This window comes from Amblyomma maculatum, chromosome 5 (genome assembly GCF_055883805.1).
Source record: "Amblyomma maculatum isolate TAMU_Amacu chromosome 5, ASM5588380v1, whole genome shotgun sequence".
Taxonomy (NCBI): domain Eukaryota; kingdom Metazoa; phylum Arthropoda; class Arachnida; order Ixodida; family Ixodidae; genus Amblyomma; species Amblyomma maculatum.
In genome coordinates, this window is record NC_139348.1 from 93643345 (window position 1) to 93667060 (window position 23716).

Consider the following 23716-nt stretch of genomic DNA (forward strand, 5'->3'; position numbering starts at 1 on the left):
CGACTATAGCTGAGACACAGCAGTGGAGGCCACCGGAAATTTCGACTACCTAGGTTTCTTTCCCAGTCGAAATTTCCGCGGGCCTCCACTACTGCGTCTTAATTTCGAATAAGTATGTTTTCTTTTTTTTTTGCTCCACCACGCTGGTTGGGATAAAACATTTATTGTGAAAACCAGGGTACATTACAAGGGTTGAGGTGGTTCCTGATCCCGGCTGGTGTCTGTCAGGCCGTGCCCGGCAGCGACCGCTTCAGCTCAGTCAACCAGCATCTTTTGCGCTGCTGGGTCTGAGCTGGAGACCGCGATCTCCCAACCCTCTTGGTCCATGAAGCCTCATTGGGGCGGTGGCTTGAAATCTTCGCATAAAAACATTCTGTGATTAAAGGTGGCTCTAGGTGCGCCACATAGATAGCATGATGGGTCGTACCGGCCCGGGTGTGCCAAGGCCAACGAAGCTGGGGAGGGAAAGGTTTTGGCTTGTAGCGGTCGCCAGATTATTTGTTCGGGTTTTGACAGAGAGGTGTGAAGTGGGGGATATAAGAGTCGTTGCTCTCGGTAGTGAAGTGTTATTTCATGATAGGTGAGAGGTCTGTCCCGCGTGCTTCCCCAGTCTTCGGTATGCACCGCTCGGTAGACATGCGCTCGAGCAGTTGAGTGGGCTACCTCGTTACCGGGGTTGCCTGCATGGCCTGGTACCCAGACAATGTGAATGGGTCGGGGAGCTGTGGAACCAGAGGTTAAGATTTGATGGGCGACTTGGTGTATTTTGCCTCTTCAGAAATTTTGAATGGCCGTTTTAGAATCGACGTCGGGTTCGAACCCGAGCTGAAGCACTTCAATTCGGTCATATGATTTACCCCAAGCTTTGTGAAGGCCTTACAAAGGTGGAGTGACGTACACTCCTCCGTCTTTAAACCAAAACGCTGCACTGCCGGGCAATTTTAAAACACTTTGATCCTGCCTCCCTAGCGAAAAAACCCTGTGAGTCACAATAACCACATACATATTTCTCATACTAAACTCATCCTAAACTCGTATGAATCTCATATAATCTCATACAAATATCATTCAACGTATGAGAAATATATGATTGTTTGAGATTTGTATGAGTTCAGTATGAGTTTATTATGAGAAATTTGTATGAGGTTATTGTGACTCATACGGTTTTTTCGCTAGGGCTGTACAGAAAAATGCCCACACTGTACAGAGAAGTCTTCGTACGTCTTCCACATGGTATGTGGAAGACGTCCGAAGACGCTAATCAACCCCGAACTCCGAATGCTGCAACTGCTGCCGTCTTCCGTGGATCTACCTTAACTCCATCCTGGTCGACGGGATGTCCGAGTACCAGCGCTTGACGTTAGCCAAAACGGCACTTTTTGGAATTCAGGACAAGGCCGGCCTTCTGTAGGCAATCTAAAGCAACAGCGAGTCGCGTGTTATGTTGAGTAAATGTCCGGCCAAAAATAACATCGTCTAATTAGCACATGCAGATTTCCCACTTGAGGCCACGAAGTATTGTGTCCATAAATCTTTCACATGTGGCCGGCGCATTACATAGGCCGAAGGGCATCACAATAAATTCAATAGGTCGCCCGGCGTAACAAATTCAGTTTTTCCCTTGCCAGCAGGGTCCATTGGAACATGCCAGTACACCGATCGCAAAACAACCAAAGATAAATAAGACGCGGAGAAAAGGCAATCGATGGCATCGTCGATGCGCGGGAGAGGATACACATCCTTTTTAATGATGGAGTTGAGGCGACGGTAGTCGATGCAGAACCTCCATGTTCAGTCTTTTTTCTCTACCAATTTATCACGCCAGCAGCCCAAGGACCGGATGACTCCTGTAATATGCCCCTGTTAAACATGTCTTGGACTTGCTCGGTTATGATCTTACGCTCTGATGGCGACGTATGGTTCGGTTTTTGACGGATAGGTTGGGCAGATCCCGTGTCAATTCTATGGCGTGTGCGAGACAGAGGGAAACGTTGCGAGCGTCGGTCTGCGCGAAATGATAGACGGAGACGTGCTGAGACAAAACGTTCGCCCAGTTCTGGCGTTGCGAGGCGTTCCAAGATGCGCTGATCATCGGAACAAGCTTCTTGTCAGCGGTTAAGTGAGAAGCGAGGTTTTCGAGAGAATGAGTAACGAGAGCTACACAATTCGGGATAGCTGCGCCACATGAAGCTAGTTTCAAGCCCGCTGGAACGGCAGCCGGTTCCAGTGAGCAATTTATAGTCCACAGTCGGGTAAGGCCCTCTTTCACACAAACCAGAAAATGAGGCACTGACACATTTTTCTTTACGCACTGTGAATGAAGTGGCACTGCATTAGCCTCAAATGAGTCGTTAATTGCACGGGAGTAGCACAGCTGGACGCACACTGCAGAATGTGGCGATATGACGAGTTGATCACACACACACACAAAACGTCTTCATAATTTGATGACTCTTCCGAAAGTTCACGAGGAAGAGAACCACTAACACTTCGCGCTTCCGTCTGGTAATCAACTGTAGCGCCGCATATATGCAGGAAGTCAACTCCCAAAATTATGTCATGTGTATATCGAGGCAATACTGAATACTCCGCTGGGATATTGTGCCCCCCAAAGAAACTTTAACGCTGCATACCCCAAGCGGATACAATAACTCTCCACTCACTCCATAAAAATGAGCAGTTTTTTCCCAAACAAACCTCTAAACGCATTACAGAAACAGTAGCACCAGCGTCTACCAACGCCATTGCATACAAACCGTCAACAACTACATCAACCTTGTTCTTTAACATGTACACAGACGGAGGAATACTAGGTAACAGAGCACACAGTCCAGCGACCTCACATCCATCGGTCGTGCTGGCTAGTTTTTCTGCAAAGGTGGCGGAGATCGCCGCCGTAGTGATGGGGAACGGCGCACGCGGAACGAAGGAGGTGGTGTCACACTACGGTCGGACACGGGAGAATGACTTCACAATCCTTCACTTTGCAATCGGCTCCTCCGGATAGGATGGTCTGGTCGATAAGTCTCGGTGTAGGACTGGATGGCGCGTCGGTTCGATGCCGTCGGGGGATTACTGCGCGCCGATTGCAGTAGCGGGAAATATGACCTGCGACACCGGGGTGGTGTAGTGGTAAGACGCCCGACTACTGCGCCGGAGTTCCCGGGTTCGAACCCGACCTCGGCGGCTGCGTTTCGATGGAGGCGAAACGAAGTGGCGTCCGTGTGCTGTGCGATGTCAGCGCACGTTAAAGATCCCCAGGTGGTCGAAATTACTCCGTAGCCCTCCACTACGGCTCCCCTTTCTCTCTATCCACTTTCACTCCCACCTTCATCCCTTCCCTTACGGCGCGGTTCAGGTGTCCACAGAGCAAGTGTGACAGATACTGCGCCTTTCCCTTCCTATGAACCAACCAACCAACCAACACCACACCAGCAGCGCACTGGAATATGTCGATCAAAAAGGGGCGCGTCAGCTCGTTCCTGCATGGTAGGACACGGTGAATATTCAGGTGGTGGTTCCGGGATGAAGTAGCTGTCCGGCGGTGGGCGTGATGTACGATCTGAGTAGAAGCGCGTCCGCGCTGATGGTAAGAGAATTGTTGGTAACTCGTCTGGTCTTGGTCGCGGGGTATACAGGTCGTCGCGGCAGGCAAAATCGGTGTCATTCGATGACATCAGCGGCCACGCACCCCCATAGGGTGGAAGACCACATACGTCACCTGCACAGTTATTGGGCCGGGCAAGCTGCTCCCGTCGTTACATCCCATCGGGAACAATTTCACGGATAGCCCACAGGAGGCTTTGAGATGGCGATTCTTCGATACTAGCCACTGTAGTGACATTTGGGAGCCGTCCAAACTTCAGTGTAATGCGGCAAATTATGAGGGTCTCGAATGTCCATCAGTGTCGGATAACGTCAGAGACAGAACTCAAGTTGTCCTTGGCGTTAAGGAAATGGTAGACGTCTTCCGCAATGCCCTTGAGCACATGGCCTACTTTATCGGCTTCAGTCATCCTGCTGTCGACGGTCTTGCACAACTTGAGTATGGCCTCAATGCAGGTGATGCAAGTTTTCTATGCTGCCTGGGCCCTCTGAGCAAGTGTCTCCTCGGCCTGTTTCTTCTTTGCAGCTAGGTCACAGAAACATTCCTTGATTGCTTCGACAAAACTCTGCCAAGTTGCCAGGGAGTCCTCGTGGTTCTCATACCACATCAAGGCGGTTTGCGTCAAGAAGAAGACAACATTCGATAGTTTAGTCACCGAATCAAAGCGGTTATAGCGGCTCACACGTTCATAATGGGTGAGACAGTCAGCGACATCTTCTCCTGCTTGACTGGTAAAGGAACTAGGCTCATGAAATGTTAGCGTCGTATTCGTGGGGGTTGGCGGCACATTGCCAGACGGGAGCAGAAGGTCCCGTGTTGGTGTTCGGGACTGCTCGGTAATCTGTTGCATTCTTACTGAAACGGACGGGAGACCAGCGAGGCTACGGCTCAGACGAAGCTCCAGCTGTTGAGGGTGCGTCATGAAGTAGTTGTACCCAGAACCTGACCACCAATTTGTTACGAAGAGGGTTTGATGTCGGAGCGCTGAACAACAGGCCAGGGGAGGTCGCCTACGTGGACAGGGCTTGCGGGAAGTCGGAGGCAGCGGTGGCTGCAGTCGTCAATGGCCGCGGCGTACCCGCCGCCGCCGCGTCCGTTAGAAGCCGAAATGTAGACACGGCTGAAGAAATTGCGATAGCACTCGCTTGCGTTGAAACGGAAGCCAGCATAGTTATTAGTGGCAGCAAAACGGCTGTCTGGAACATTGGAAAAGGGAGGGTCTCGAAGGAGGCAGCCAAAATATTAGAGAAAGGAAAACTTGAAAGAAAGATTCGAATTATTTGGACCCCCGCGCATGAATCCGCTCCCGGTAACGAGGTGGCGCACGAGCTAGCCCGAGCTCTCTACTTCCAGGTAGCCGTAGAGCCGCCTGATTGCGATGGGATGGACTAGAGGCTGCAAACATATAAGGAAATCTTATTACTGGAGTTCCCGGGTTCGAACCCGACCTCGGCGGCTGCGTTTCGATGGAGGCGAAACGAAGTGGCGTCCGTGTGCTGTGCGATGTCAGCGCACGTTAAAGATCCCCAGGTGGTCGAAATTACTCCGTAACCCTCCACTACGGCTCCCCTTTTTCTCTTTCCACTTTCACCCCCCCTTCATCCCTTCCCTTACGGCGCGGTTTAGGTGTCCACATAGCAAGTGTGACAGATACTGCGCCTTTCCCTTCCTGTGAACCAATTACTATATTTATTAGAATACTAAAGACTGAGCAGAAGGTCCCTGCCAACACCGGACCGAACGCTAAATAACAAGGAGGCCGTCACTTGGCGGCATCTGGAAGCTGGGAATTTTCCAAGCCCCGTCTGGCTTTTCCACACGCAAGTGGAGGAAAAGGCGGACGATAAATGCGCAACCTGCGGAGAAAGGGGTACTCTGGATCATATAATCTGGCAATGCCTTGATTCCCCTGGCGCCAAGGAAAACATAAATAGTAGAGAAGCCTGGGAACTGCTACTGCGGAGCGAATTCCCCGCCAAATGGCAGCCAGCTATCCGCCTGGCGGCTGAAGCCGCGAAGAAACACTGTCGCTTCGCCTATTTTTAGTCGCGGAGGCCCCGGCCTCCGTCCCATAGGCCTGCGTGCCGGGGGCGGAGGGTAGGGGGCCTCCTACAGCGGTGGAAAAGTAAAGTTCTTAAGAACAACAAAAACAACAGATCGAGGGGGAGGGAGCTCAACCGGTCAACGGACACGGGTCCGAGATCCTTTTTCCAATGTCTTTGTCCTTTCTCCTTGGCTTGTGCTATCAGCTTCAATTTCTTCGGTACTGCCACAATATATATATATATATATATATATATATATATATATATATATATATATATATATATATTGAAAAGAAACGGTCCGAAAATGCTGCTTTGAGGAACACATTTTTTAATCGTCTTTAGGTTGGATCAGTGATAGCTTGTATGTTTTGATAACATTTAAGCAATGACCACGTACCTCGTACATTTCTAGTTCGGTAAAACTCATTTTAATAGTGTGGTTAACGTAAACTACAAATAGTTTTCAAGAATGTAATCAGTTCCTATGAAAAGGTGCAACGATATGATTTAGAGTCTCGTTTTCCGGAAAAATAGGTCTTATATCTAAGGAAATCATAAGGTCAATGGCTGGAAGAAACTATTTGCATTTATGTGGTTTTGGCACGCGATGTCCTTATCTGCGTACAGCCTACATCAATAAACAGGGCTACAATGATTTTCGAAGCCACTCGCCACTGAATAGATTGGTTAGTGAATTCACTGCAGAAGTACTGTCATCACATATTAACCAATATCCTGCCTTGTCAGATGGAAGGAAGGATGCACTAGGTGCGATCCTCCTGTAAGGGTACAGACCTCAACCTGCGACCATCATCATCCTACGGCTACCCCAGGCAAGGCCTCCCGCACCATAAGGTGTGGGTTTTTTTTGTTTCGGGAACGGGCTTTTCCCAGCCAAGGGGCTCATGCAATCCGGCCTGTTCCCACCGGGGCAGGGTCGCAGTGCATATACACCACGTCCGCACCACCCCGGTGGGTAGAGAGCAAGTCTTCTAACATCTCACTTCTAGTTTTCCGTTTTCTTCTTTGAAGATCACCATGGGGTGACCCCATTCTTCAAAAAAACTTCTTTTTCCCTAAGTGGCGTCTCTCTCTAGGTGGAACCATAGTTCTTTTCTGATTTTGGCCTTCACTTCATGGAGGCTCGGGGTCTTGTTCGAGTAGGCCGCTTTTCAGCGGGCCAACCACACCTGATAGTTGACCTCTGCCAGTGTCAAGACAAACTGTTTGCGCCCTTCCTTTGGAAGCGGGTTGAGTAGCGCATGGTGGGGTATGGGATCCCGGGGAGGCCGAACATATCCCTCAGACGCTCTAGTAGTGCTGCGGGAATTAGGTAGTCAAAAAAGATGTGCTCCGCTGTCTCTGGGGCCAAGCAGAAGGGACACAGGTCAATAATTCCCGACGTCGCAGGGACGAAGGCACGCCTTGTGATTGGTACGATGCCTCTTGCGAACCTCCACGTCAAGGAGGCTCGGCGTGCATCGAGGAAGTGGGCGGTTATGTACTGCCAACTGGGTCTTCCTGCACATAGCATGTAGCTTGATAGGCGGGCAGGGAGCGGAAGAGTGATCATATTGATAATATCTTTCAGGTGCATGGTTCTTGGGTCAACGTCAGACGAGTTTTCTTTCAGGTACTCTAAGTCCGTGGCTGCGGTTCGGTATAATGATAGGGGTGACCCTGCATGCGGGGTGTTGTGGTGTAGGGCCTTCTCAGTGGATGTTCGCAGCCGTGTCGACTGATAGTACGAAGCCATCATTTTTGTTAGCGCCATGTCGCATTCGATGGCTAAGAATGTCCATTTGATGTGCAGAGCCCTTGCCAGAATATCCAGATCGGGCAGCCCCCGGCCACCTTTGAATTTGGGCTGGCAGACAATGGCTCGCTTTACCTTATCGGGGGCTCCCTGCCACAAAAAGTGGTATATATGTTTCTGGAGCTGTTTTTTCTTGTCTGGGGGGATGTCAAGAATTCTGGCCACGAAGCTGAGGGTAGAAATCAGCATTGTCTTGATGATGGTGGCCTGCGTAGTCAGGGGACATTTTAGAGCACCAAGATTGTGGGTTTTGATGCTTAGTTGCTCTTCAGCCCTATTCCAATTTCTAGGCGCTGGTCCAGCGGAATCGAAGAAATATCCGAGGATTCGTGTCTCGCGAGTAACAGAGATCGATTGGATAGTGGTAGGGGAAGGGGTCGTGTTCAAGGCCATAACAGTGGTCTTCTTGTGATTGAGGCGAGCCCCACTCGCTTGGCAGTACTCCGTTGTTAGGTCCAGTAGTCTCTCCACTGATGCTGTGTCTGGCACCAACACAGAAACGTGATCCGCGTAGGCGAACACTGGAGTGCAGGGAGAGCCCGCTGGCAATGGTGTTTTGCGGATGCCGCCATCTCTAACAATCTTTTGCAGGAGGGGTTCAATCGCTATGACATAGAGCAACGGGGAGAGGGGGCAACCTTGTCGGACACCCCTTTCCACGACGAAGGGCATTGAGATGCTCCCCTGTACAATGACTGCTGCTTGTGGTGCGGCATAAAGCGCCTTGCACATATTTATGTATTGTACGGGAATGCGCGCGAGCTCAAGTGTCCTGAACAGGTACTCGTGACTCAAGCGGTCGAATGCCTTCTCTTGGTCCAGGGAGCAAAGAAAGCCATTGAGGCTGCGCGATTGCATACATGTCAAAAGGTCTCTCAGAGCCATGCCACGGAGTTCTACCGAGCGGCCTGGGACACAGCAAGCCTGGTGCGGGCCTACTATTGACGACAGAGCAGACGTCAGGCGTAAGGAGAGATATTTGGCAATTGCCTAATAGTCCGTATTTAGATGGGTTATTGGCCTCCAAGCTTTAAGGTCGTTGCTCCTGGAGGTGTCCTTGCACAGGAGTGTGATGAGGCCTTCGTTCATGCTTGGAGTTAGTTCCCCTCGCTCTAGGGCGTCGTTTGCTAAGTTGGTGAAAGCGGTCTTTAGCGACGGCCAAAACTTTATCTAAAAGGTACGCATGGAGGCAAAGCTACACTCTAAGGAGGTGAAATACTTATGGCAACGATTGACAAATTTGAAAACTGATATATGCAGGCACGGTGTGGCCTTTTTAGAGATTGAGATGTCCCTCAAACAGACTACCAGCTTGCCCCAAGTCGGGTACAGGTCTTTGCGGCTATGCATGGGAAACTGAGAATAGCGGGACGCCAGCAGTTAGCTAGCGGATTGAGCTCATCTATATATATATATATATATATATATATATATATATATATATATATATATATATATATATAACATAACGTACTAGACTGCTAAAAGAGCATATAGCGAAGTATACGCTTCATTAAAGGAAACATTTTTTATTTTTCATTTCACTCGACGTTTCGATCGGAGACTGATCTTTCAAAAGAGTGAATCTTCTTGGATAGTGTTGCCGCTTTTAAGCGTTTGGACACAGACCACACCTGGGTAGGAAAACAAAACGTGAGAGACAGACGAAAGAGACAGATGCAGTAGGGAAGGATGATCAGGTGTGCCATTCCAGGTGCAGCTCTGAGCTCGACAGGCCTGTCGAATTGCGCTGACACAGGTGCCTGGATGCATAGCCTCTGCTGCGAAAGAATGCGGGCTATTGTCACTCTTCCTGGCCACGGCGGCCGAAGAGTGGGGGTAGGGAGAAAGAGATCGCCACCATTGTTGCCAATGCAACAAAAAAAAAGGGGGGGAGGGTGGAGGTGGATAAGGAAGGGTATTAGCTTAGAAAAAAGTCGGAAGTAAGCGAAATAAAACAGAAAGGGGGGAGGGCGGTAGGAGGTAAGTGGCCTTGACAAGATGAGAACACGCAAACACTTTGGCATTCAGAAAAGGTGATGACCTCAGACGACTTGGCTAGGTGTGCTTTGTGCATTACAATTGGAATTTTCCTGTGTTCGTGACATCGGAAGAGAGGACAGTACCCCGTGGTTTTCGTTTAAGCCCTGTTGTAGAGTATTAAACTTAAAAATGAAATATGATTCTCGTTGTTCGCGCTCACGAGTGTTTTTGAAGCCACTCTGTAATATTGTGACTTTAGGATTATCGAGCTCATGTCCTTCCTTGCGAAGGTGCTTCGAAAAGGGGAGGTTGGGAAGGTTTTGAGCGTGCGAGCGGTGGTTATTAAATCTGAATCGGAAGGAATTATTGAGATTTAATAACACTATCCAAGAAGATTCACTCTTGAGAAAGATCGGTCTCCGATCGAAACGTCGATTGAAATGAAAAATAAAAAATGTTTACTTTAATGAAGCGTATACTTCGCTATATATATATATATATATATATATATATATATATATATATATATATATATATATATATATATATATATATATATATATATATATATATATATATATATATATATATATATATATATATATAACGCCGCTTTCACTCTCTACAGAGCAATATCCCCGATTGCGGTCTCTCATGGTTTAACTGAAACTGCGCCGCGGCCGGAGGCGGCGTAGGGGGCAGGCCTCGCATTATTAAAGCCAGTCGTGGCGTAACCACACGAAGTAGTTCGTGCGACAAGTATAACGGCATAACGCACCACTACACTTGTATGCTGTACCACTGTACCACTGCGCTTTTATGCTCTTCAAACTCTGTAAAAACGAAATGCTCATATTAGAGAGTACTGGGAGAAGTCTCGTAAAGTCGTAGTAGGAAGCGTTCAGGTAGCCTCCATTTATCTGCTACGCTTGTGTCTAAAGGTATGGCATCTAGAATTTGGTACAGATTTCGGCAAATTGACTCTTCTCCGAAATCGGTATTGGGTGGTGTTGAGGAAGAAAAGACTCGTTGGCTTTCTAACTGTGTGGTGGACAACTCTTTTATAATTAAAGGCATTCAATACGGGATACATATGTCATCAGTTGAAATACCTATCGCAGACTATAGCCACATCTTGACGAGCTGACAGTACTAAAACTGGAAGCGAAATGACTGACATCACGACATCACTTTAAACACTGCACAAAAACGGTTTCATCATATTGTGATGCATAATCACGTAATGTCTTGGTATCTGTCTGTTGCCACTTGCTGTGGACCCGCTCTGCGGACGCCACTAATGCGTCAGGTGAGGTTTTCGCCTATAAACCTTGCGTCAGTGTAATGTTCGCTCCGATGTTTGGGTCTCCGTTCATGAATGGGAGCAGCTGCCAAGAAGGCACTCAGCAGGCTATGCAGATCAATGTAGCACAAAAGGCGTGTATTTGCTTGTCTTCAATACAACACAACACAAAGAACACTACACAGCTATTACGCATACAGCTTTGCACAAATGGTGCAGCTCTTCACCCATTGCACTAAAGGAAGGCTGGCACAGGTATATTGCGCTGAGCGTAAACTTGCTGGCTGATTTCGTTCCGCAAAGAAATGTGACAGAGGGTGTACAGTGGGCAACTACTTTTCACGTACATATTGAAAAAATCGTAAAAATGAACTTTTGTTCCAGTCCCGGGCCCCGCCGGGGTGGTGCAGTGGTAAGACGCCCGAATACTGTGCCGGAGTTCCCGGGTGCTTCCCGGCCGCGGCGGCTGCCTTTCGATGAAAGCCACGGTTGTGAAAGCGAAACAAAGTGGCGAAACGAAGAACAGGGAGAGAAAGACGCGCGCCACACAAAGTGGCGAAACAAAGAACAGGGAGAGAAAGACGCGCGCCACACAAAGTGGCGAAACAAAGAACAGGGAGAGAAAGACGCGCGCCACAACAACAGCCGTCATTCACCACCGAAGCGGCGGCGAGTGCAGTGACAGCCACAGGCCAGCCTCCGCCGCAAGCGGCGGTGACCCACCTGCCCCAGTCCAATCAGGGGAGACCTCCCTTCAGCTGTGCGATGTCAGCGTTGTTGTTATTGTGGCTGTAGGAAGAAGGAAAAGAAAATGCACGGGCCTGGTACTGGCTCTGTAGGTGAGCCACCTCCGCTGTTTCGTGTGGGCAGAACAGAAAATAGAGAAAGAAAAATAACAGGGAGAGAAAGACGCGCCCCACAACAACAGCCGTCGTTCACCACCGAAGCGGCGGCGGGTGCAGTGACAACCACAGGCCAGCCCCAGACGCAAGCGGCGGTGACCCACCTGCCCCAGTCGAATCAGGGGAGACCTCCCTTCAGCTGTGCGATGTCAGCGTTGTTGTTGTTGTGGCTGTAGGAAGAAGGAAAAGAAAATGCACGGGCCTGCTACTGGCTCTGTAGGTGAGCCACCTCCGCTGTTTCGTGTGGGCAGAACAGAAAATAGAGAAAGAAAAAGAACAGGGAGAGAAAGACGCGCCCCACAACAACAGCCGTCGTTCACCACCGAAGCGGCGGCGGGTGCAGTGACAGCCACAGGCCAGCCCCAGACGCAAGCGGCGGTGACCCACCTGCCCCAGTCCAATCAGGGGAGACCTCCCTTCAGCTGTGCGATGTCAGCGTTGTTGTTATTGTGGCTGTAGGAAGAAGGAAAAGAAAATGCACGGGCCTGGTACTGGCTCTGTAGGTGAGCCACCTCCGCTGTTTCGTGTGGGCAGAACAGAAAATAGAGAAAGAAAAAGAACAGGGAGAGAAAGACGCGCCCCACAACAACAGCCGTCGTTCACCACCGAAGCGGCGGCGGGTGCAGTGACAGCCACAGGCCAGCCCCAGACGCAAGCGGCGGTGACCCACCTGCCCCAGTCGAATCAGGGGAGACCTCCCTTCAGCTGTGCGATGTCAGCGTTGTTGTTGTTGTTGTGGCTGTAGGAAGAAGGAAAAAAATACACTGGCCTGCTACTGGCTCTGTAGCTGAGCAACCTCCGCTGATTTACTGATTTATTTATAGGAAGGGAAAGGCGCGGTAACTGTCTCACTTGTTTTCTGTGGACACCGCACCCGCTCCGTAAGGGAAGGGGGAAGGTAGGAGTGAAAGTGAAAAGAGAGAAAGAGGAGCCGTAGTGGAGGACCACCTGGGGATCTTTAACGTGCGCTGACATCGCACAGCACACGGACGCCTCTTCGTTTCGCCTCCATCGAAACGCAGCCACCTCCGCTGCCTCGTGCAGACAGAAGAGAGAAAGTAGAGAAGGAAAGAAAAAATTACCGACGATTACGTTACTTCCTAATGCGAAATTTGAGTGCAGCAAATAAGCTGTTTCACCTTTTCGATAGATTGAGGCAAAGAAATCGAGCAACACATGTATGCGCTATCACAGATTTTTTTTTCACACGTATTCCTTTAGCAAAGACTCCACTAACAGTTCTTGACAGTCATGAAGGAAGCTTTGTGGTTAAGTTAAATTGGTTCACAGGAAGGGAAAGGCGCAGTAACTGTCACACTTGCTCTGTGGACACCCGACCCGCGCCGTAAGGGAAGGGAGGAAGGTGGGAATGAAAGTGGAAAGAGAGAAAGAGGAGCCGTAGTGGAGGGCTACGGAGTAATTTCGACCACCTGGGAATCTTTAACGTGCGCTGACATCGCACAGCACACGGACGCCACTTCGTGTGTTGTGCGATGTCAGCGCACGTAAAGACCCCCAGGTGGTATATGTTCGACTTGGTACACCAATGCTTGATTTTCAAAGACGAGATCTATACAAGTGCCTCGCGAGGTTGTCACAGCCGTGGGACGCGTTACGAGCGAGAGGAACGGGATACGAAGAGGCGTCCGTGTGCTGTGCGATGTCAGCGCACGTTAAAGATTCCCAGGTGGTCAAAATTACTCCGTAGCCCTCCACTACGACTCCTCTTTCTCTTTCCACTTTCACTCTCGCCTTCCTCCCTTCTCTTATGGCTTGGTTGCGGTGTCCACAGAAAATAAGTGAGACAGTTACCGCGCCTTTCCCTTCCTATAAAAAATAAATCAGTTTTTCTGCGCGGTCATGCCTCGCCGGGGTGGTACAGTGGTAAGACGCCCGACTACTGCGTTTTGATGGAGGCGAAACGAAGAGGCGTCCGTGTGCTGTGCGATGTAAGCGCACGTTAAAGATCCCCAAGGGGTCGAAATTACTCCGTAGCCCTCCACTACGGCTCCTCTTTCTCTCTTTACACTTTAACTCCCACCTTCCTTCCTTCTCTTACGGCGCGGTTCAGGTGTCCACAAACTCGTGTGACAGATACTGCGCCTTTCCCTTCCTGTGAACCAATTATTATTATTATCTACGCGGTCACGTTGTCTTGACTCGCTAGCGGCGGCAGCGGCATCAGACAGTTGCTGCTAGCGCTTCCTCCGGCGACCCCTCCCCCCCCCAGGCATTCTCCCCCCCCCCCCCCCAGGCATTCTTCCTTTCCTTGTGTTCTCCGGCTGCTCCGCGCTTCCTGCGAGGCTTCGGTTGCCAAGCGCCGGCTCGAACTGGGGGGATGAAAGTGAGGAGGCGCTGGTTACGAGGCCGACGCCGACGCCGACGCGAAACCCAGGAACGAGCGCCAAAGAGCTGCGCTCTAAAAGCTGAGGGAGAGAAAGATGCGCGCCGCAACAGCTGTCGTCCACCCCCTAAGCGGTGGCGGGTGCAATGACGGCCTAGAACAGATAAAAATTCGGTAGCTCGCTAGCCCCCGCCGCAAGCGACATTGACCTACCGTCCCAGCCCCGTAGGGCCAGGAACAGCCACCCTTCGCCACCTCCAACCACTCGCGATTTCAGCGCACGTTAAAGATCCCCAGGTGGTCGAAATTACTCCGCAGCCCTCCACAACGGCTCCCTTTATCTCTTTCCACTTTCACTACCACCTTCCTCTCTTCCCTTACGGCACGGTTCAAGTGTCCACATAGCAAGTGTGACAAATACAGCGCCTTTCCCTTCCTATGATCCAACTATTATTCCAGTCCTGCTATCTGAAAATATACTTCCAGCATCACTGACTACTACCCTTAAGTCGCTGCGACGGAAGACTCCATAGCACAACCACAGTGCGCGACCGATCGCGCACTGGCCTACTCCATGCCATGCATTTCTCAGCTGCATGTATCTCGGTTTGGTTTGGTTTGGTTTGGTTTGTGGGGTTCAACGTCCCAAAGCAACTCAGGCTATGAGAGACGCCGTAGTGGAGGACTGCTAGGAGCTTTCGACGCAACCGGATGTTTCTCGCTTTTTCCAAATATTTTGGAGGGAAAAATTCATTGTGGTTTAGCTCTGGTTAAAGCGAGGGCTAGCGAAAGCTGGGGAGCTATGGTTAAGCTTAAAAATTGGCGGGGGCTTAGCTCCGCTAGGCCAAGATCTACGCAGCGGAAGAATGCGTGCCTGGCGCTGGGCTGCCTACTCCTCTACAATTCAGTCTAATCCCATCCAGTCCTGTGTAATTCAATCCAATCAAGTTTAATATAATTCATTCCAAACCAATTCAATGTAATTTAATCCAGTCCAATCAAGTACAGGTCATTCGCCCCGCCGGCGTGGTGCGGCGTTATTGAAGTTCTCAAGCACAAAACAAAGTGCCTGAATGGCTTCCGAGAATGAAAATGTTGCAGCAAATAACTGATTTGTAATTAATCGCGCAGCCCAAATCGCGTGGTTTTAACCCATGTTGTGTATTTGTCGCGTATTATTCTCTGCATGTGTGTGTGGGTGTGTTTGGAGTAATGTTCTTTATGTGTAAAATCTGATAACTTATCCAATAAATAAAAAAGGGGTGGTGCAGCGGTTAGACGCCCGACTACTGCGCCGGAGTTCTCGGTTTCGATCCCGACTGTGGCGGCTGCGTTTCGATGGAGGCGAAACGAAGAGGCGTCCGTGTGCTGTGCGATGTCAGCGCACGTTAAAGATCCCCAGGTGGTCGAAATCACTCCGTAGCCCTCCACTACGGCTCATCTTTCTCTCTTTCCAGTTTCACTCCCACCTTCCTCCCTTCCTTTACGGTGCGGTTGAGGTGTCCACAGAAAACAAGTAAGGCAGTTACGGCGCCTTTCCCTTCCTACAAATCAATTATCCAGAGAAGCGTCTCTCTCGCTACGTATATCCAGGCATAGCTGAACTAAGCGACTGCTAATTTTTTTGCAAGGAAAATGAGAATGTGTGCGCCAGCTACATGTTGAGATCCCTATAGATATGTTCATAGATACCGCTCGGACATCGACACGTGGATATTCGTTAGCTATCAAAAAATGGATGTCCGTGTGCTTGCGCTATGCATGGAACCTCCAATGTGGATATCCGGATGTCAATGTGCTTAAAGGCACCCAATAAGGGCTGGATTAAGGGTTTGACTATAGAATGCCGAGGCGGCACAGGGCCTCATCTCCGAGAGAAGGGGTCCATTTATTCTAACCTTCTTCCGAGATATATGGAACCACAAATAATGGTGTCCTTCGAGAGATAAATGTGAATCGAGAAAAACCGGAACAGGAAGACGCGGCAGTGTCTAATGTAACTTTGTTGAGTCCAATCAGTGAGGGAGAATCTGTTCTGCAACAGTGATTTCCCCGTCACCAAGGAATAGGTGGAGGGGCTTTTTTATATGGCTGCCTCTATTTCTTTTCACATTCGGGAAGAGGTTTACAGCGAGAACTGCATTACGCCAGGTTTCCCCAAGGTCATAGGGTGGGCAAATTCGGCCTTGGAGCCAGAAATGAACTTTGACCTTCACCTTTGATATGGAAGTTTAAAAACAAGCAAAACAAAGAAAAACAGATATTTCGCTCTATATCTAGGTTCACAACAGTTAAACATCCATAATTTTTGTTCTTAGTTTGCCATAGCGAGAGAAGGGGCAAGGCGACGGGAGGAAACATTTCAAAACGTTATTGAGGGCACTTAAGCTCCGCTTTAAGGGCATGAAGAGACAGCGTTAATGTCTCCCGTCTGTTCCCCCCTAGCGGCGCCTCGTTTACGCGCTTGTAGTTCGTTTTCGCTTAGTTGTCAATCTGAACTTTATGCCTGTAACGTCTCCAGCATTCTTATTGAAATACAGAGCTAAGAAACCAAGTTTTTGTTCAGGTTCTTCCGGTCGTTATTTGCCACCCTACATAGACATAAAGCCCCTGTTTGGCTGAGCCACACGCACGAACGTTATTTAATGACCTGGGAGTACCGTGCCTAGCTAGGCATCTACGAGAACTTAAGGTTAAATTCTATACCACACTCCCACTTCAAATAAGAAACCCGAATTAGCGGCTATACTCCAAAACTTTGTGACAGCACGTGATCCATCACGTCACACAACCCATCGATGAATCTGTGTTCAGCGATATCACCGCGGCCATCTATCACCTGCGTGAACCATGCCCGCGATTTTATTGCGAAAGCAACGCAATGCCAGCCGCTTCGCCTCTTACTCCACGAATAACCTTGTGCCGTCGCCCAGCAACCGCAGCAGCTTCCGCCGTACAGCTTCGTCAGATGGCGCCGCCGCTCACTTCGCTAGGTGCGCCATGCACAGTAGCCGGTGCCCCACCGGCGCTAGCTTCGCCAGATGCGCGTAGTAGAGGGAGGTGTGTATCCTAGCCGTTATGGAGAGCACAGAATTGGAAAAAGACAAGCGAAAACGATGGAACGAAACAAGGAAGAGAAAACGCGCTCAAGATACAGAAGAATAGCGCGCTACACGGTTCTAGAAGCGTCGGAACGAAGATGAAGCTAGAAAATGTCGCTCAGCTTCCCAGAGTGACTCTACAGCTGTGGAAGAGGCCGTTTCAAGTTCTCGAGAAGAAGCTAACGGTAGCGTAGGAATGAGAGGAAGCGTAGACGAAGTACTGATGAAACAGAAGAACATGCTATAAGCACGGCCGCTCGATGGAAGCGTGCTATAAGACTCGAGGAACGGCGACAAAACTGATCGACAGAGCGCGCAAGACGGCAAAGGCCACTGGAGCGCTGGACTGAGGGTCCCTCACACGCCCGCTGAATTCCCTTTCGCTAAATTAAGTTTTTCATTCATTCATTCATTCGCCGATGCATCTAAGCGAGCTCGCTTGCACTCTGATGTTGCAGTATTCGAAAAAGGAGCATCAAGTTCTGCATCTATAGAGATTAGCCAAGTTAACAGCAGCATACTAACGGCTAACAACAAGCGAATCCTAAGCGTAGCCATAGTAGCCAGGGAAGTTGCTTTCGTGACATAATTTGGTCAGCCAGAGTTTAACGACCAGCCACATTTTTTTAGCTGACACCAATCAGGAATTATAACCATGATAACAGCTTTGGGCAGTACATGTAAGGCTACGGTTTTGTGCACATAGTTCATAATAGCTCAAGCTGATGTTTTTCGCGCTCAACGCAGGAACAACCCTATTTAGCCCAGCTATGCTCGTGTTTTAGCATGGCATCTCGATGTGGATGAAGTTCCGACAGGTTCCGTAGGCGATGCGTAGCATAGCATATTGGTGACCAAGGTTTCCGCACGCAGGCTGGTCATTTGTGATCACATATGAGAAATGAATAATGTCTAATAAAGCTTTTTCTGAACGCACATGCAAAAGGACGGATGATTTGTCCCGTCATAGGGCAGCGAGATTGAAGTTTTGTTTTAGAGCGCAGCTCTTTGGCGTCCGTTCCTGGGTTTCGCGTCGGCGTCGTCATCGGCCTCGTAACCAGCTCCGCCCCCCTTTCATCCCCACAGCGCTAGCAGCGACCGACTGATACCGCTGGATGCCGCTGACGCCGCTAGAGAGTCAAGATAACGTGACTGCATAGAACACCGTCGACGCCATGCAGAAAAAGGAGGGGAGGGTCCCCCCCCCTGTTCCTGTATGGCGGATAGGGTGCTCTTCAGTTGCCGACGCGCCGGCTATTTCACGTAGGCCCCGGCACGTCGACGAATACGTGACCACCTTCCCACGGCTAGACCTGGTTCTTGGCGCTGCGGAAGCGAGGGTATCATATTGCCAGGAGGCGCTCGGAGCGAAAGACGTTGAAGTGGCGCTCGGAGAAAAAGGACGAAGTGAATCGGCTCCGGACTCGCAGGACGTACCAGATGTATTCCACCTGCACCGGCTCTGATAACCTAGCCCTAGTCGCCAGTACCGTGACAAATCTGGTGGAGGTCAGGTCTGATGTCCCGTACCTCTCCGCTAAGCAGGAGTGCTGGTCATATATTCGAGTAAACGCCTGTTCACCGCACCAGCCGCAGGCAACGAGGCCTACCACCTGAGTTTTCCCCATCGGCTATGACTACCGGCAGCCACGACGTCGTCGCAATGCCTGGAGCGGCCCCTACTTACGTGACGTTTCAGAACCCCCGCGTCCCAAAGACCTTTCACGGGGACACCTATGAAGACGTCGACGACTGGTTGCAGCGCTACGAAAGGGTAGCTGCCTTCAACCTCTGGGATGACGCCGCCCGGCTTCGCAACGTCTACTTCAGCCTTGAAGATGGCGCTCGGACATGGTTCGAGAACCATCAAGACCAGCTGTCTTCCTGGAGTGAGTTCAAGCGACATCTTGCGGCTACTTACGGTAACTCAGATCGCCGCGAACGGGCCGAACGCGCTCTCCAATCTCGAGTTCAAATGCCTAACGAAACCGTCGTGGCATATATCGAAGACATGACACGCCTCTTCAAGCGGACAGACCCTACAATGTCCGAGGACAAAAAGCTGCGCTACCTCATGCTTGGCGTTAAAGAGCAGCTTTTTGCTGGCCTGGTGCGCAGCCCACCGAAAACTGTCGCAGAATTTTTTGCGGAAACATCCACAATAGAAAAAGTGCTTCAGCAGCAAGCTTCGGCACAGAATCGTACCGTCCACGCCACCTCCGTCTCTGCCGAGTTACCATCGCATGGCATGGACGCATCGGCGCTACGGGAGCTCGTACGTTCGATTGTGCGCGACGAACTCAGACTGCTGAATGGCGCACCTCAACCAGCTTCTACCTCCATTGCGAGCATTGTCCGCGACGAAGTGCAGCAAGCGCTCCGGCCTCCGGTTCCAAGCGGTGAACCTCACCCTGCTCCTCCTCTTACGCCACCTGAGTGCCAGCGTCCCACATACGCCGAGGTGCTACAATAATCTCCACCCCAGTCGCCGACCCTCATTCCTGCTAATGTAGCTGCACCAACAACACCGGCCCCTGTGATCCAGTACGTAACGGATTCCCGACCATCTAGACGGAAAGCAGACGAGTGGCGTACCCCCGACCGACGCCCTTTATGCTTTCACTGCGGCGAACCGGGTCATGTCTGTCGGCGCTGTCCCTACCGTCGACTGGGCCTCGAAGGTTTTTCCGCCGATTCTCCGCGGCCTCGCTACGGCGAACGGCCCCGAGCCGTTGAAGATTTCGTCAATGACCAGCGCCGTGGTGTTCCGTTTTGTCTGCGGCAATCTCGATCACCGTCGCCCAGGGCACGCCCTTCGCCATCTGCTGCGAGGTCCTCATGGGCAGCGCAGGGCCGATTGTCCAGCCCCCAGCTGGAAAACTGAAACCAGCGACCTTCGGGGGTAGGCTCGCTGGACATCGCTGCGCGGGAGACACCCCATCGACGCGGACACGGAAAGACAACGAATCGACATTGGAAATGTCCGCGGTTGCCGATTATAACGCTACCTCGACGCCACCACGACGCACCCGCAACGACGACGAATTGCCGGTGAAACCGACGACGCACCAACGCACCCACAACAACGACGATTTGCCGGTGAAACAGACGACGCAACAACGCACCCGCAACAACGACGAATTGCCGGTGAAACAGACGACGCAACAATGCACCCGCAACAACGACGAATTGCCGGTGGAACAGATGACGCGACAACGCACCCGCAACGATGACGAATTGCCGGTGGAACGGACACCGCAACAACGCGTCTGCAATAACGACGAATTGCAGATGAAGCATACCGCGTACACCGACGCAGAGCACTCAAACACTCAGAAGCCTGATATTCGCGAGCAGCTGTAGTTGGACATACCAGTAATACTGGATGGTCGCCATGTTCGAGCTTTGTTGGATACTGGTGCTGATTATTCTATTTTGAGCAGCCAGTTTGCCGCGATTCTCAAGAAGGTTTTGACTCCGTGGGCTGGCACACACGTTCGCACTGCGGGTGGTCATCTGGTTACTCCTCTAGGCATGTGCACGGCCAGGGTTCAAATTCAAGAGTCGACATTTGTGGTAAGCTGCCTAGTTCTGAAAAGCTGGTCACGTGACCTAATCCTGGGCGTAGATTTTCTTCGTGAATATGGCGCAATTATTGACCTCCGGGATTTTAAGGTCTCGTTTTCTACTGAGAAAGCAGGGGCCCTCAGCAGTACACAGCGACCACTCAATGTGCTTCGAGTTTATGCGGACAGTGTCATGCTGCCACCCCGAACCAGCACCTTCGTTAATGTCAAATGCAATGCACTTCACGATGGTGATGCAATAGCCGAAACTAACCTCTCGTTACTGTTGACGCAGGGAGTCTGCGTGGCTCGCAGTTTGATCCATCTTAACTGTGGTCAGTCCAAGGTACTTGCTACCAATTTTTCGCACGAGTATCGACACCTTTTTCGGAATACTTCCGTAGCTTTCGCGGAACGCATATCTGAAGTCTCCGAGTGCTTGTCCATAGAAACCGTGCCACCGCCCACATCCCTCGACAACCTCGATATTAGCTCAGAGCTATCGGTGAGCCAGCGTGAACAGCTGTTTTCATTGTTACTCGAATTCAGAAAGTGTTTTGCATCATCGTCAAAAGTGCATCAGACTCCCATTGCCAAGCACCAGATCGTGACGTTCGATGATGTGCGCCCAATTCACCAGCACCCCTACCGCGTCTCTTCGACCGAGCGCGAAGTTATTAAGTCACAAGTTAAACAAATGCTCGAAGATGATGTTATCCAGCCTTCAAATAGCCCATGGTCCTCCCCAGTCGTTCTAGTTAAAAAGAAAGACGGCACGTAACGTTTTTGCGTCGATTACCGCAAGCTGAACGCCGTAACCAAGAAGGATATTTACCCCTTGCCGCGGATTGACGACTCTCTCGACCGCCTTCGGCGTGCGAAGTACTTTTCGTCAATCGATCTGAAAAGTGGCTACTGGCAGATTGAGGTAGATGAGCGAGATCGTGAAAAGACGGCCTTTGTCACACCTGACGGACTTTACGAATTTAAAGTTCTACCTTTCGGACTTTGTTCCGCGCCGGCCACATTTCAGCGGATGATGGACACTGTCCTCGCCGGGCTTAAATGGCAGTGTTGCCTAGTCTACCTAGATGACGTGAAGGTCTTTGCAGAATCGTTTGCACAACATCTTAAGCGCCTGCGGTCAGTACTCGAAGCCCTTCGATCCGCTAACTTGACACTTAAGCCACAGAAATGTCACTTTGGCTACCGAGAGCTTAAATTCCTCGGTCATGTCGTAAGCGCTGCCGGCGTGAAGCCTGACCCTGACAAGCTTACTGCTGTTGCGGACTTTCCGATTCCACGTGACAAGAAAGCTGTTCGCAGATTTCTCGGCTTGTGCAGTTATTACCGCCGTTTTATCGATAACTTCGCTGATCTTGCTGAACCGCTGACTCGGCTCACCCGGAGAGACGCCCCTTTTGTTTGGAGTCACGAGCAAGAAGCTGCTTTTACAGAGTTGCGTCTCCGTCTCCAATCGCCGCCTATTCTAGCCCATTTCGATGAGCACGGTGAGACAGAAATCCACACTGACGCCAGTAACATTGGCCTTGGGGCGGTTCTCGTGCAACGTCAAGAAGGTGTGGAACGAGTCGTCGCCTATGCCAGCCGTACTTTATCCCGCGCCGAGATGAACTATTCAACTACTGAGAAGGAATGTCTCGCCATTATTTGGGCTGCTGCAAAATTTCGCCCCTACCTTTATGGTCGCCCATTTAAAGTGGTCGCTGACCACCATTCCTTGTGTTGGCTGGCCAACCTGCGTGACCCATGCGGCCGCCTGGCGCGATGGAGCCTTCGCCTACAGGAGTTTGACCTCACTATAGTCTATAAGTCCGGACATAAGCATGAAGATGCTGACGCGCTCTCTCGTGCGCCCGTCGAGCTCGCTTCACCACACACGGGTGACTCTGGCAGTTTTCTCGGAGCTGTTGATGCTTTAGATATGTCTCATCAGCAGCGTGCTGATCCAGAGTTACGAGCCCTGATCGATTATTTAGAAGGTCAGCCAGCCACAATACCTAAGTGCTTTTCTCGGAGCCTCTCAACTTTCTGCCTGAGAAGTGGTGTACTGTATAAGCACAGCTCTAGATCCGAGTCGAGAACCTACCTCCTCGTGGCACCCGCCGCTCTGCGAGAGGAAATCCTTTCCGCGTGCCACGATGAACCAACTTCTGGCCACTTGGGCTATACTCGCACACTTGCTAGAATACGAAAGACATTCTACTGGCCCAACCTTGCCACTGTTGTTAAGCGCTATGTTAAGAGCTGTCGGCAATGTCAGCGTCGGAAGGTTCCGCAATCAAAGCCTGCAGGCCTCCTCGTGCCCATAATACCACCACGCGCACCGTTTGATCAAGTCGGCATGGATCTTCTCGGTCCTTTCCCTCGATCCTCCGGGGGCAACAGCTGGATAATCATCGCCACAGACTATTTGACTCGATATGCCGAGACCAAAGCGTTACCTAGTGGTACAGCATCTGAAGTTGCCCATTTCTTTGTACACCAGATCATGCTGCGGCACAGTGCTCCGACCTGTATTATTACTGACAGAGGGACTGCCTTTACTTCACAAATGATGGCCAAAGTTTTTCATCTCAGCGGTACGGCGCATCGAAAAGCTACTGCTTACCATCCGCAGACCAACGGGCTGACGGAAAGGCTTAATAAGACCATTGCGGACATGCTGGCGATGTATGTCGACGCCCAGCACAAGACTTGGGATGCTATCCTACCATATGTGACATTCGCGTACAATACGGCAGTCCAAGAGACGACACGCTTTACGCCGTTTCGCCTAGTTTACGGCAGGGAGGTTCAGACGATGCTGGACGCAATGCTCCCTTGCGAAACAGATACCGAGCTTTCTACCGACGCCGAACACTTTGCCCAAGATGCTGAGCAAGCACGCCAACTAGCACGCGTCCACATCGCCCAGCAACAGGACAAGGATTCACGCCGGTACAACCTCCGCCACAAACAAGCTTTCTACAACACCGGCGACCAGGTGTGGGTGTGGACTCCTGTTCGACGCCGTGGCCTATCA